Source organism: Dreissena polymorpha, chromosome 10 (genome assembly GCF_020536995.1).
Source record: "Dreissena polymorpha isolate Duluth1 chromosome 10, UMN_Dpol_1.0, whole genome shotgun sequence".
Classification (NCBI taxonomy): Eukaryota; Metazoa; Mollusca; class Bivalvia; order Myida; family Dreissenidae; genus Dreissena; species Dreissena polymorpha.
The window spans coordinates 41260627-41275122 of NC_068364.1; the positions used below are offsets into that span (position 1 = coordinate 41260627).

The 14496-nt window shown below is 36.6% G+C and overlaps 1 pseudogene; it reads left to right on the forward strand.

The window, feature by feature from the left end:
- LOC127847671 (dynein axonemal heavy chain 2-like) overlaps positions 1-14496 on the forward strand; it is a 133590-nt pseudogene that overhangs the window by 7049 nt on the left and 112045 nt on the right.

Here is a 14496-nt window from a genome sequence, read left to right on the forward strand (position 1 = left end):
TTTCTTATTAAGTTATAAAGCCATTGCTGCAATTTTGTTTTCAAATTGAATTCTTTTGATGAGGATGCATGTTTTTTAAATTAGATAAAAGAATGAAAATACAGCAAAACAAACAAAACTCAATGCAAAACATAACCTTATTTATCAATACCTATACAGTTATTTTAACTAACATGAATACCCGGTACTCAAAATCAACAAATATTTTGTACAATATTTAAAAAAAATACAAGAAAATCAATGTTCCGTATAGCAATAGCCAAAATGTTAATGCTACATGTAGATGTGGTCTGGTTACATAGATTTAAAGAGATACAAAATGTTGTTTTAATTTTTGTATGGAGCACTTTATTCCATTTTAATTTCCCCCAATGATATCTATTCATACGACAAACGAACACTTACTTGGTACATGAACATGCCAAAAAAAAGCATTGTGTATCTTGTTAAAACTTTGTTACCAGACCACATGAAACATAGAACTTTTGGTTATTGCTATAAGGAACATTAATTTTCTATGTGTTAACTGTATTTTTTCAAAAAATAATGTACGAAATATTCTTTGATTTTGAGGGTTTATGAGCTTTTAAATAATTATACAGGAAGGCTCAAGGCAGGCTGAGAGCAACCTCAAGTTCCTGTTGGTCCTGAAGGATCCCTGCTACGAACTGTCTGATGCCAGACCAGTCAACATCCCAGCCATGATTCCAAAGATCCTCAACCTGATCCGTATGATCTGGGTTAACTCAGAGTTCTACAAGACTCGAGAACGACTGACTGGGATCTTGAAGAAGGTATGTATGCAGGGAAGACAATAAAAACCTCGGCTGCTGGCGATTTCACCAGATACTAACAATCTTGGCGCCGGCTACTTTTCCCATAAATATCAATTCAAAACAGCACAAAAAATGCCTGTTTAGTTCTTAGTCTCTGGCTACTTGGAAAATATAACTTGCTTCTCAAATTTAAAAGGAGAACACTGCTTTCTGGGAGAACTGGGCATGATGAGCGTAAAATGTCGTCCCTGATTACTTTCTGTCTAGACTTTAATTTCCTTTAGAAGAGACTTCCTTTAAATGAAAAATTCCATGAAAGTGAAAAATCTTCCTTGATGCACCTGTGCAGACTGCACAGGCTAATCTGATATGTGGCTTCATGCCTGGCTTTAAGAAAAAAACACTATACAGTGAGGAATATAAGAAGTGCCCACAAGCAAACGGCCCCTAAAATTAGGGGCCCTACATTTTCAACAAGACTCAAGAGAGAATGACGGGAATCCTGAAGAAGTCATGTTTGCAGGGGGGGGGGGGGGATGGAATAGGCAGGGATCCAGAAGCCTTAGTCCCTCAAATTTGAGATTGGCCCATAAATATTATTCTTGAGAAAAATTGACACAAATTGTGAATCAAGAATATATTCAGGGATGGAAAAATAGCAGAGGCCAACTAGCAAACATCCCCTTAAATTGAGGCGGGCCTTTATATTTCTGAAAGACTCCTGATAAATTGACTGAAATCTTGTAAATGGTTTGAATTAATTAACAGGTTAAATTTATGGGACGCAAGATTTTTTTCTGGGAAAACTTTTTTTGCTATTATGATTCTTGCTTTTTTTATTAATTTACAATAAATCATAGTCTTTAGAGATACATTTGTGGCTTTAAAAAAAAATTCAACAACAAAAAAACAACTTGCAAGTTTATGTATGACTATTTTCAGTTGAGTAATGAGATAATTTGCTATTATTGTCAGTTGAATAAGGAGATAATTGGCTGTTTTTTTCAGTTGAGTAACAAGATAATTTGCCGTTATTTTCAGTTGAATAAGGAGATAATTGGCTGTTTTTCAGTTGAGTAACGAGATAATTTGCCGTTATTTTCAGTTGAGTAACGAGATAAGTCGCTGTTTTTTTTTTCAGTTGAGTAAGGAGATAATTCGCTGTTATTTTCAGTTGAGTAAGGAGATAATTCACTGTTATTTTCAGTTCAGTAATGAGATAATTTGCCGTTATTTTCAGTTGAGTTACAAGATAATTCGCTGTTTTTTTCAGTTGAGTGATGAGATAATTCGCTGTTATTTTCAGTTGAGTACCGAGATAATTTGCTGTTATTTTTAGTTGAGTAACAAGATAATTTGCTGCTTTTTTCAGTTGAGTAACGAGATAATTTGCTGTTTGTTTTAGTTGAGTAACGAGATAATTTGCTGTTTTTTCAGTTGAATAATGAGATAATTGGCTGTTCTTTTCAGTTGAGTAACGAGATAATTCGCCGTTGCTGCCGCGAGATTAACCTGGACAAGATCTTTGATGGCTATGTTCAGAGTGGCATGAAGTCACTGCACGAGTGTATTGAGTGCTGTGAGCAGTGGAAGGAGATCTACAATAAGGTATGTGGAAACTGGGAAACTTCCAAAGGACCAGTGAGTATATGTATATAGAGTCTTGCTCTCCCAAAACGGTTCTTAATGTGCGTAAAGTGTCGTCCCAGATAAGACTGTACAGTCTGCACAAGCCAATCAGGGATATCACTTTCCGATTTCCTGGAATTTTTTCTTTAAAGGAAGTTTATTCTTATAAAAAATAAAGTCTAGACCGAAGTGTCGTCCCTGATTAGCCTGTGCGGACTGCACAAGCTAATATGATATGACACTGTGCTCACGTGCATTAAATCCCGTTTTCCTAAAACGAGACTCAAATGGTTTCATTGTGACCCAAGCAAGAGGCGGGTAAATCACTCTGTTATTTTTCGAGAGATTTTCAACATCTCTAAATCATTCCAAGCGTTCGTTAAAATAAACATAAATTACTCTCTTTATTAGGAATCATCAGCATCCTTTAAAACTTTTTTTAAAATGTTTGGAGTGTTTTACCTTTAATTTTATAATAAACAATTAAATAAAAAGATATTACTTTGAAACGAATGATGATCTTTTTATACTGCAAAACATTTGTATATGTTTGCATAAAATGTTTGTGTTTTCTTTAAAACGAATTGCTATTTCTAGGACACACATTTGTTGATTTCTGATTTTGTGAGGAAAAAATTGCGTAGGTAAGTTGTTCAGTGTTGATTTCATGTGTCCATAATATTTTCGGTAATCACTGTTGGAGGTGGGCCCAGTTTGATTACATTCCAGTTTACTAGTCCATCATTGTGACTGAACAATCACATGCAAATCAATACATTGTAACTCAAATATAACGCAGTTGACTGGATACAAACCACAAGAGAGTGGTAGAACATACTTAGTAACAGCGTTAGAGCATGAAACACATGCTATTTGTACACCTGTATTGCACCAATCATTAGATAATCACACTAAATCTGTCAATTTCCCAGTTATGGTTAGTTATATTTTATTTAATGCTTTCCGGTGGTTTATAGAGAAATATCAGTGAATTAAAACTGATAATTTCACTGTTTCAAACAGTGAAAATTATCAGTGAGAATTATCGATAATTTTCATTGTTTACTGTGAAATGACGTCATTTTTTTGACGAAATGACGTCATTATCCCAGCAAAATTCGTTAGTTAAACTCTTGAACAATGTATATAAACTGTGAAAAATGCATTAAATAAAAAAAAAATTTGTTGGATTCGGTGGATTATCGACTTTAATTCACTCGTGATCATAGAAAACATATATTTTCACTCGTGGCTGCGCAACTCGTGAAAATATTATTTTCTATGATCACTCGTGAATTAAAATCGATAATCCACCGGATCCAACAAATATCCTCTATATCATTATAATCAATTATAATTCAGCCATTATGCAATCAGCACATGGGGCGCCGCCATATTTGAATTTCAAGAAAATGATCTAGACCGCCATGAAAGGTTGGAAAAAAAATGGGAGCCAAGACCCTACCACGTTTTATTGAATTCAGCGTAATAATGGAGGGCGTTATATTAGATTTACAGTGTATGTTTACATTTCTCTTTAATGAAAGCACATTGTCTTTGATCAGCTGTGAGTTGATGAATACGACCCGCACTCAAAAGTGCCCTTTTGAAAAAATACTGCTGGCTTGAAAGTGCCCTTTCGACAAAATAGCCCCCCCCCCCCCCTGCCCTTTTCAAATCCTAGCTGGGGCACTGGTTTATCTTTGTTTTTCCAGACCTCCAAACTGCACCACAAGTTCTCTCCCGTTGGATGGGTGCTGGACAAGAGCAGTATCTTCGCCCAGGTGGACGCCTTCGTACAGAGATGCAAGGACCTGTTGGAGGTAAGTTTGAACCTATTTGAGCTGCGCTATGAGAAAAACAGTTGGGCCAAACTTGACATCAGCCATTTCTAACTACACCAGTCTTCATGTAGAACACTTTGTTAATGACATAATCAATAGTGGTAGTGAGTATATATTTAAAAGCTGGACGTATTTTTCTTCCCTCCTATTCTATTCTTCATTCTTGAGTCTAACAATGGGTTGGTGAATATGTGTCCAGGTGTGCCAAGCCCAGATCCACTTTGCCCGTCGAGAGGAAGGGGACAAGAAAGAGATGCCACACTTTGCCGGGCAAAAGGGCCCCGAAATCATGCGCAGCATTATGGAAATAGAAGGGACCTTCGAGAAGAACCTGGCTAACCTGAGACACGTGAAGAAGACAATACTTGATGTGAAGGCCACCTCATGGCATGATGATTACAACAGGTTGAGTTTTTAATTGTTTTATTGAGCATTACTTTGGGAGAATGGGGTTTAAATTAATGCATGTGTAGAAAAAGTCACTTTTCGCTTTTATGATATTTTAGGTTAAAGTAAGTTTCTTCTAAATGAAAATCCATCCTAGGTGGAAAGTGTCGTCCCTGATTAGCCTATGCATACTGCACAGGCTTATCTGGGATGACACTTTTTGAACATGTATTTAGGCCCATTTTTCCAGAGCGAGGCTCAATTACGTCACAGGGAGGGGGTATATTAAAATGTCTCTATCAATCAGTCGGTTGGTTTGTCCAAGTGTTGACAAAGCTACTGTCACATTTCATACAAGATTAAATTGAAACCTGAAATGTGATGCAAGATCGTAAAATTCAAGCTCATTGAATACAAGCTCTTTGAATTCAGCCCTTTAAAAACAGGCTCTTTCAATTCCAGCTCTTTCAATACAAGCCCTTTAGATACAAGCTCTTTCAATACAAGCCCTTTAGATACAAGCTCTTTCAATACAAGCCCTTTAGATACAAGCTCTTTCAATACAAGCCCTTTAGAACAAGCTCTTTCAATACAAGCCCTTTAGAACAAGCTCTTTCAATACAAGCCCTTTAGATACAAGCTCTTTCAATACAAGCCCTTTAGATACAAGCTCTTTCAATACAAGCCCTTTAGATACAAGCTCTTTCAATACAAGCCTTTAGAACAAGCTCTTTCAATACCAGCCCTTAAATACAAGCATTTTGAAAACAAGCTATTTGTATAAAAGCTCTTTCAATGCAAGCCCTTTAAATACAAGCTCTTTCAATGCAAGCCCTTTAAATACAAGCTCTTTAAATACAAGCTCTTTCAATGCAAGCCCTTTTAATACAAGCTCTTTCAATACAAGCTCTTTCAATACAAGCTCTTTCAATACAATTTCTTTACCCACATATACTTGTTATTTTCAGGTTCCGTGCTGGAGTGAAGGACCTTGAAGTGATGATGCAGAACGTGATCACGTCCGCCTTTGAGACGATCACGACGGTTGAGGGTGGTGTGGAGCTGCTTGATATCTTCATGCATCTCTCTGGTAGAGAGGTATGTAGAGACTTGATATCTTCATGCATCTCTCTGGTAGAGAGGTATGTAGAGACTTGATATCTTCATGCATCTCTCTGGTAGAGAAGTATGTAGACACTTGATATCTTCATGCATCTCTCTGGTAGAGAAGTATGTAGAGACTTGATATCTTCATGCATCTCTCTGGTAGAGAGGTATGTAGACACTTGATATCTTCATGCATCTCTCTGGTAGAGAAGTATGTAGAGACTTGATATCTTCATGCATCTCTCTGGTAGAGAGGTATGTAGGGACTTGATATCTTCATGCATCTCTCTGGTAGAGAGGTATGTAGAGACTTGATATCTTCATGAATCTCTCTGGTAGAGAAGTATGTAGAGACTTGATATCTTCATGCATCTCTCTGGTAGAGAGGTATGTAGACACTTGATATTTTCATGCATCTCTCTGGTAGAGAGGTATGTAGAGACTTGATATCTTCATGCATCTCTCTGGTAGAGAAGTATGTAGAGAATTGATATCTTCATGCATCTCTATGGTAGAGAGGTATGTAGAGACTTGATATCTTCATGCATCTCTCTGGTAGAGAAGTATGTAGAGACTTGATATCTTCATGCATCTCTCTGGTAGAAAGGTATGTAGAGACTTGATATCTTCATGCATCTCTCTGGTAGAGAGGTATGTAGAGACTTGATATCTTCATGCATCTCTCTGGTAGAGAGGTATGTAGAGACTTGATATCTTCATGCATCTCTCTGGTAGAGAGGTATGTAGAGACTTGATATCTTCATGCATCTCTCTGTTAGAGAGGTATGTAGAGACTTGATATCTTCATGCATCTCTCTGTTAGAGAGGTATGTAGAGACTTGATATCTTCATGCATCTCTCTGAGGTATGTAGAGACTTGATAACTTCGTGCATCTCTCTGGTAGAGAGGTATGTAGAGACTTGATATCTTCATGGATCTCACTGGTAGAGAGGTATGTAGAGACTTGATATCTTCATGCATCTCTCTGGTAGAGAGGTATGTAGAGACTTGATATCTTCATGCATCTCTCTGTTAGAGAGGTATGTAGAGACTTGATATCTTCATGCATCTCTCTGGTAGAGAGGTATGTAGAGACTTGATATATTCATGCATCTCTCTGGTAGAGAGGTATGTAGAGACTTGATCTCTTCATGCATCTCTCTGGTAGAGAGGTATGTAGAGACTTGATATCTTCATGCATCTCTCTGGTAAAGAGGTATGTAGAGACTTGATATTTTCATGCATCTCTCTAGTAGAGAGGAATGTAGAGACTTGATATCTTCATGCATCTCTCTGGTAGAGAGGTATATAGAGACTAGATATTTTCATGCATCTCTCTGGTAGAGAGGTATGTAGAGACTTGATATATTCATGCATCTCTCTGGTAGAGAGGTATGTAGAGACTTGATCTCTTCATGCATCTCTCTGGTAGAGAGGTATGTAGAGACTTGATATCTTCATGCATCTCTCTGGTAAAGAGGTATGTAGAGACTTGATATTTTCATGCATCTCTCTAGTAGAGAGGAATGTAGAGACTTGATATCTTCATGCATCTCTCTGGTAGAGAGGTATGTAGAGACTTGATATCTTCATGCATCTCTCTGGTAGAGAGGTATGTAGAGACTTGATATCTTCATGCATCTCTCTGGTAGAGAGGTATGTAGAGACTTGATCTCTTCATGCATCTCTCTGGTAGAGAGGTATGTAGAGACTTGATATCTTCATGCATCTCTCTGGTAAAGAGGTATGTAGAGACTTGATATTTTCATGCATCTCTCTAGTAGAGAGGAATGTAGAGACTTGATATCTTCATGCATCTCTCTGGTAGAGAGGTATATAGAGACTAGATATTTTCATGCATCTCTCTGGTAGAGAGGTATGTAGAGACTTGATATATTCATGCATCTCTCTGGTAGAGAGGTATGTAGAGACTTGATCTCTTCATGCATCTCTCTGGTAGAGAGGTATGTAGAGACTTGATATCTTCATGCATCTCTCTGGTAAAGAGGTATGTAGAGACTTGATATTTTCATGCATCTCTCTAGTAGAGAGGAATGTAGAGACTTGATATCTTCATGCATCTCTCTGGTAGAGAGGTATGTAGAGACTTGATATCTTCATGCATCTCTCTGGTAGAGAGGTATGTAGAGACTTGATATCTTCATGCATCTCTCTGGTAGAGAGGTATGTAGAGACTTGATATCTTCATGCAACTCTCTGGTAGAGAGGTATGTAGAGACTTGATGTCTTCATGCATCTCTCTGGTAGAGAGTTATGTAGAGACTTGATATCTTCATGCATCTCTCTGGTAGAGAGGTATGTAGAGACTTGATATCTTCATGCATCTCTCTGGTAGAGAGGTATGTAGAGACTTGATATCTTCATGCATCTCTCTGGTAGAGAGGTATGTAGAGACTTGATATCTTCATGCATCTCTCTGGTAGAGAGGTATGTAGAGACTTGATATCTTCATGCATCTCTCTGGTAGAGAGGTATGTAGAGACTTGATATCTTCATGCATCTCTCTGGTAGAGAGGTATGTAGAGAGATATATAAGCCTTGCTATGGGATAACTGGGCTTCATGCATGTGGGTAAAGTGCCACCCAATATTAGCCTATGCAGTCTGCACAGACTAATCAGGGACAACACAAAACTTGATTTTTATTTATAAGACATTTCCTTTAATAAAAAAATTCTATGAAAGCGTAAAGTGTCGTCCATGATAAGTCTGCACAGGGTATCTGGGATGACACTTTACACACATGCATTAGCCCTGGTTTACCCAGAGAGCTATTCATGGTGTTGTATAATCTTTTTGTTGTTGTAAATCCTTGTACAAAGTACAAACCGCCTCAGACAGTCAAAGAGACATAGTGATTTAGGTATTTTGAAAATCTACCATAAATATCCATGATGGTTTTTGAAATGTTTATGACTTTTACATCTCTGATTAATTTGAACGTTTTATTTTTCAAAAATCCAACGTCTGTCATGTATAGATTATTACTCTCATACTTCCATTACTTGAGCATTTGGTTCATCCTTATGCAACCTTAGTTTTTTATTAAGGTATGGTAAATTGACCCTCGTTCTGAAAAAACTCGGCTTTATGTATGAGCGTAAAGTGTCGTCCCAGATTAGACAGTGCAGTCCACACAGGCTTATCAGGGACGACACTTCCCGCTTTTATGGGATTTTTTGTTTAAAAGAGATCACCTCTAAACACAAATCTGATTGCAACCCTAGTTTGAAACTTAACTGTTTCTTCCAATCAATGAAACCCTTTACTTTTCAATTGTACTTTTTCCGCAAATATATTGACAGGCGATCAAGCGAACAATTGACAAGAAGACAGTGGACGTGTATGCGATGTTCAATGAGGAGCTGAATGCCGTAAAGAAAGAGCTGACTCAGAAAACCATCCCACAATCCCCCTCGCACCCCAAGTTTGCGGGCCAGGCTCTTTGGGCTCGGCAGCTGAAACGCCGCATTGAGAGGAGCATGATGGTAAGAGGGCAGTGGGTTTTTTCACCATTTTTGGAATTGGAAAAATTTACGGTGTTTTGACTAATATTGGGAAATTAGTGTTGTTTTTGTCGTTTTGCTAAAAAATGTTTCAAAATTGAGAATATAAGTGTTTTCAGTATTATATTAACCTATGGCTCAACTTATATGGATGGGAGGTGAACAAATTATTGAGATCTAAAAAAAATATTTATTTTTTTGAAACCTACAATTGGGAATTTTTAGGTCTCATTTTGGAAAAATATATACTTTTTATTTCATTGGGAATGGGGCCTGATACCGGCCCCGATTTTGAACAACAAACGCACTGACTTAGATACCTATTTTGAATCATTTGTAGTCCCTTAGAAAATTAAATTTAATTAAAGCCCTTTTACTAGATTTAATTTTTAAAGGTTTTATTTCCAACTCTTAGATACTGATGAGCAGTCAAAAGCAGAAAACCTGAACAGACTGCAAAGGACTTGCCGGCTGTTCTGGTTTTATGCTGCTTGCAAATAGCCAATTTCACTTTCCTTCTGAGAGGGAATGGGTTAAGCACTTTCAATAGCTCTAGTTTATGCATATAGGCTGCCTGATATGTCATGGATTGTAGTTGACTAAATATATTTTAAAACTCAAAACCATTATTATTATACCCCCATTTATATTGGTAATGGGGGCTATATAGGGGTCATTTTGTCGGTCTGTCAGTCTGTCTGTCAGTCGGTCGGTTGGTCTGTCCCGAAAATTTAATCCGATTTTCACCAAACTTGGTCAGAAGTTGTATCTAGATGATGTCTAGGTCAAGATTGAATATGGGTCATGCCAGGTCAAAAACTAGGTCACAGGGTCACTTAGTGCGTTATAAACTGAAAGTTTGTCCCGACCATAACTATGTCATTTATCGTTAGATTTTAAAATGAATTAGTACATTTGTTCACCATCAAGGGACGGTGTGTCATGCAAAAGAAGTCGTCGATATCTCCAAAGTCAAGGTCACACTTAGATCCGCCCATAAATGAGCTTGTCTGGGCCATAACTTTGTCATTTATTGTGAGACTTTAAAATCATTTGGCACATTTGTTCACTATCATTGGCCAGTGTGTCATGCAAAAGAATAACGTCAATATCTTCAAGGTCAAGGTCACATTTGGAGTTCAAAGTCAAAAATGGCCATAAATGAGCTTGTCCGGGCCATAACTATGTCATTCATTGTGAGATATTAAAATGACACTGTACATTAATTATGTTCACTGTCATTGGACGGCGTGTCATGCAAAAGAATTCAAGAGTTCAAAGGTCAAAATGGCCATAAATGATAATGGCATAATAATTCTTAAAAATCGCCATAAATTAGCTTCTCTTGCTTTGTGAAGACGGCATGCAAAATATTCTATGTCAATGCGGCATGTGGGGGTATATGTCACGTCTGTGACAAAGCTCTAGCTGTAGTTGACTTAAAATCCGGTTTAACTCAAAATCATTCTTTAATGCGCAATATACCATAATATTTCTTAAATCCATCACTACTCTGTCATCATTTTTGTATTTTCACAGGCACTGGACAGGGCATTCTTCTTGCCGCAGATTGGTTCAGGCAAAGAGGTGATGACGCAGTACCAGCAGCTCTGTATGGCCCTTGATGAATACATCCGTAAGACCTTCCATGAATGGACCCTCACCATTGATAAGGTAGGATCAATTGAGCCTTGTTCTGAGAAAACAGAGCTTAATTAATGTGCGTAAAGTGTCGTCCAAGATTAGCCTGTGCAGTCTACACAGGCTAATCAGAGACAAAATTTTATGCTTTAATATAATGTTTCTTTTAAAGGAAGTCTTTTATAAACAAAAATAAAGTTTAGGCCGAAAGTGTTGACAATGTGGACTGCACAGTCTAATCTTGGACAGCACTTTATGCCCATACATTAAGCCTTGTTTACTCAGAGGATGGGACATTAATTGAACATTTTAAAACTGAAGTTTTGAATTGAATGCAATAGTATAACCATGAATATGTCCTACCATAATACTGTAAAATCATTATTGTTCATTGGACATTAATTTAGTTGATTTTGTGTGTTGGTTGATCCACAAATTTAACACAAACATCGGTAAACAACAGAAGCAAATTTCCTTTTTTTCCGAAATCAGAGTTTCACGAATATAATATTTTTTTTCTCCATTTTTGCATTTTAAAAACTGACTGCGTATTATACATTGGGGGGCGCTATACATGGGAAAATACTGTATGTATCCACAAAAAAGTCTTCTTTTTTTTAAACCACACAATTTCGTGCCAATAAATACAAATGATTTTACAGCCCATGGCTTCCTTTGCTTGATGTTAACAGGTTTATAAATCAAGCACATCCTTTGCTTGATGTTTACAGGTTTATAAATCAAGCACATACTTTGCTTGATGTTTACAAGTTTATAAATCAAGCACATACTGTGCTTGATGTTTACAGGTTTTTAAATCAAGCACATACTTTGCTTGATGTTTACAGGTTTATAAATCAAGCACATACTTTGCTTGATGTTTACAGGTTTATAAATCAAGCACATACTTGGCTTGATGTTTACAGGTTTATAAATCAAGCACATACTTTGCTTGATGTTTACAGGTTTATAAATCAAGCACATACTTTGCTTGATGTTTACAGGTTTATAAATCAAGCACAGTCTCAATGGAGGCACTTAATGATGACAGTCTGAAAAAAGTAACCTTTTGTAGCTCGAGTGCATTTTGATATTGTTTAATGACACATGTTCTATGATCCTTAGAGTTTTGAATGTAGCACTAGTGCATTATGATTTTGTTTAATGACACGAGTTCTATGATCCGTAGCATTTTGAATGTAGCTCAAGTGCATTATGATTTTGTTAAATGACACATGTTTTATGATCTGCAGCGTTTTGAATGTAGCTCAAGTGCATTATGATTTTGTTCAATGACACATGTTCTATGATCTGCAGCGTTTTGAATGTAGCTCAAGTGCATTATGATTTTGTTAAATGACACATGTTCTATGATCTGTAGTTTTTTGAATGTAGCTCAAGTGCATTATGATTTTGTTAAATGACACATGTTCTATGATCTGCAGCGTTTTGAATGGAGCTCAAGTGCATTATGATTTTGTTAAATGACACATGTTCTATGATCTGCAGCGTTTTGAATGTAGCTCAAGTGCATTATGATTTTGTTTAATGACACATGTTCTATGATCTGCAGCGTTTTGAATGTAGCTCAAGTGCATTATGATTTTGTTTAATGACACATGTTCTATGATCTGCAGCGTTTTGAATGTAGCTCAAGTGCATTATGATTTTGTTTAATGACACATGTTCTATGATCTGCAGCGTTTTGAATGTAGCTCAAGTGCATTATGATTTTGTTTAATGACACATGTTCTATGATCTGCAGCGTTTTGAATGTAGCTCAAGTGCATTATGATTTTGTTTAATGACACATGTTCTATGATCTGCAGCGTTTTGAATGTAGCTCAAGTGCATTATGATTTTGTTTAATGACACATGTTCTATGATCTGCAGCGTTTTGAATGTAGCTCAAGTGCATTATGATTTTGTTTAATGACACATGTTCTATGATGTGCAGCGTTTTGAATGTAGCTCAAGTGCATTATGATTTTGTTTAATGACACATGTTCTATGATCTGCAGCGTTTTGAATGTAGCTCAAGTGCATTATGATTTTGTTTAATGACACATGTTCTATGATCTGCAGCATTTTGAATGTAGCTCAAGTGCATTATGATTTTGTTAAATGACACATGTTCTATGATCTGCAGCGTTTTGAATGTAGCTCAAGTGCATTATGATTTTGTTAAATGACACATGTTCTATGATCTGCAGCGTTTTGAATGGAGCTCAAGTGCATTATGATTTTGTTAAATGACACATGTTCTATGATCTGCAGCGTTTTGAATGTAGCTCAAGTGCATTATGATTTTGTTTAATGACACATGTTCTATGATCTGTAGTGTTTTGAATGTAGCTCAAGTGCATTATGATTTTGTTAAATGACACATGTTATATGATCAGCTGAAAGGGGTGTGAAGATGAATTACTTTATTATAAATTTATGTTACTTCAAACATATTAAAATAAATATATTTCTGAAACTGTTATAAGGATATCACTTTCCATTAGATATCTTTGATCCATATATAGTCCGTCTGTCTGTCAGGGTAGGGTGTCTGTTTTTCTGTGTGTCCGTACGAATCTGTATAATGGTGATCTGCACGTAATTTCGGGTTTTAAGTCTGATCAAATTAGCGGTTGCTTTGTTTACACAAATTTTTAAAAAAATACACTGCCTTCTGCCATTACTAAAAATTAATTGAAGATAGGTTTATACTACTTTCTGAGATCCTGTTCTACCTTCAACAACATTAACTTGGAACTGACTGCTGTTTGTCTGTTACAATGCTTTTTGTTAATTTTATGATTAAGGTGATGCATTTGTAGAATTTAAATTTATTTGAAAATAAGTGCAAATTCACATTTTCTTAGTATTTGCTTTCAGTATCTTGAAATGCATTAACATCTCTCTTGGAAAAAGTGGTTTAATGGACCAACACTTTACATGCACATCCATTAAGCCTTTACCACTAAGATTCGTTTTTTGTCGCATTTGCAGTCCCTAAGACAGTTTAATTTAATGAAAGACCATTCTTACTAGATTCAAGTTTTAAGATTAATTCCAACCCTTAGATACTGATTAGCAGCAAACAGCACAAACAGCCTTAGATACTGATTAGCAGCAAACAGCACAAACCCTGAACAGACTGCGAGTCACTCGCAGGCTGTTCTGGTTTTATGCTGTTTGCACATAGCCATTTTCCCTTTGCTTCTGAGTGGGAAAGGGTTAAACTCTGTTTTCCCAGAGCTAGATTCAAGTGGTTGTTTTCATGTATGTATTTGTATGTATAGGAACCAGTGAAGAAGCTAGAAGTTCCTCTGATGTGTCGCAGTCTCGAAAGACCACCGATGTTGGACATCAACTTCAACAAGTAGGTTTTTTCGTGTGAAACGCATGCAGGATATTGCTGGGTAGCTATTGATATTTCTATTAGCGCTTGTTACAATGAAGATATGTACAGTTAACTGCTTTAAAGAAACTTACTGAATATTCTGAATAGAGAAACAAGCTTAGATAAACAGTATACTGAATAATTCAATAATGCTTCAGCCTACTCTGATGAAAGGGTTAAATGCATGTGTG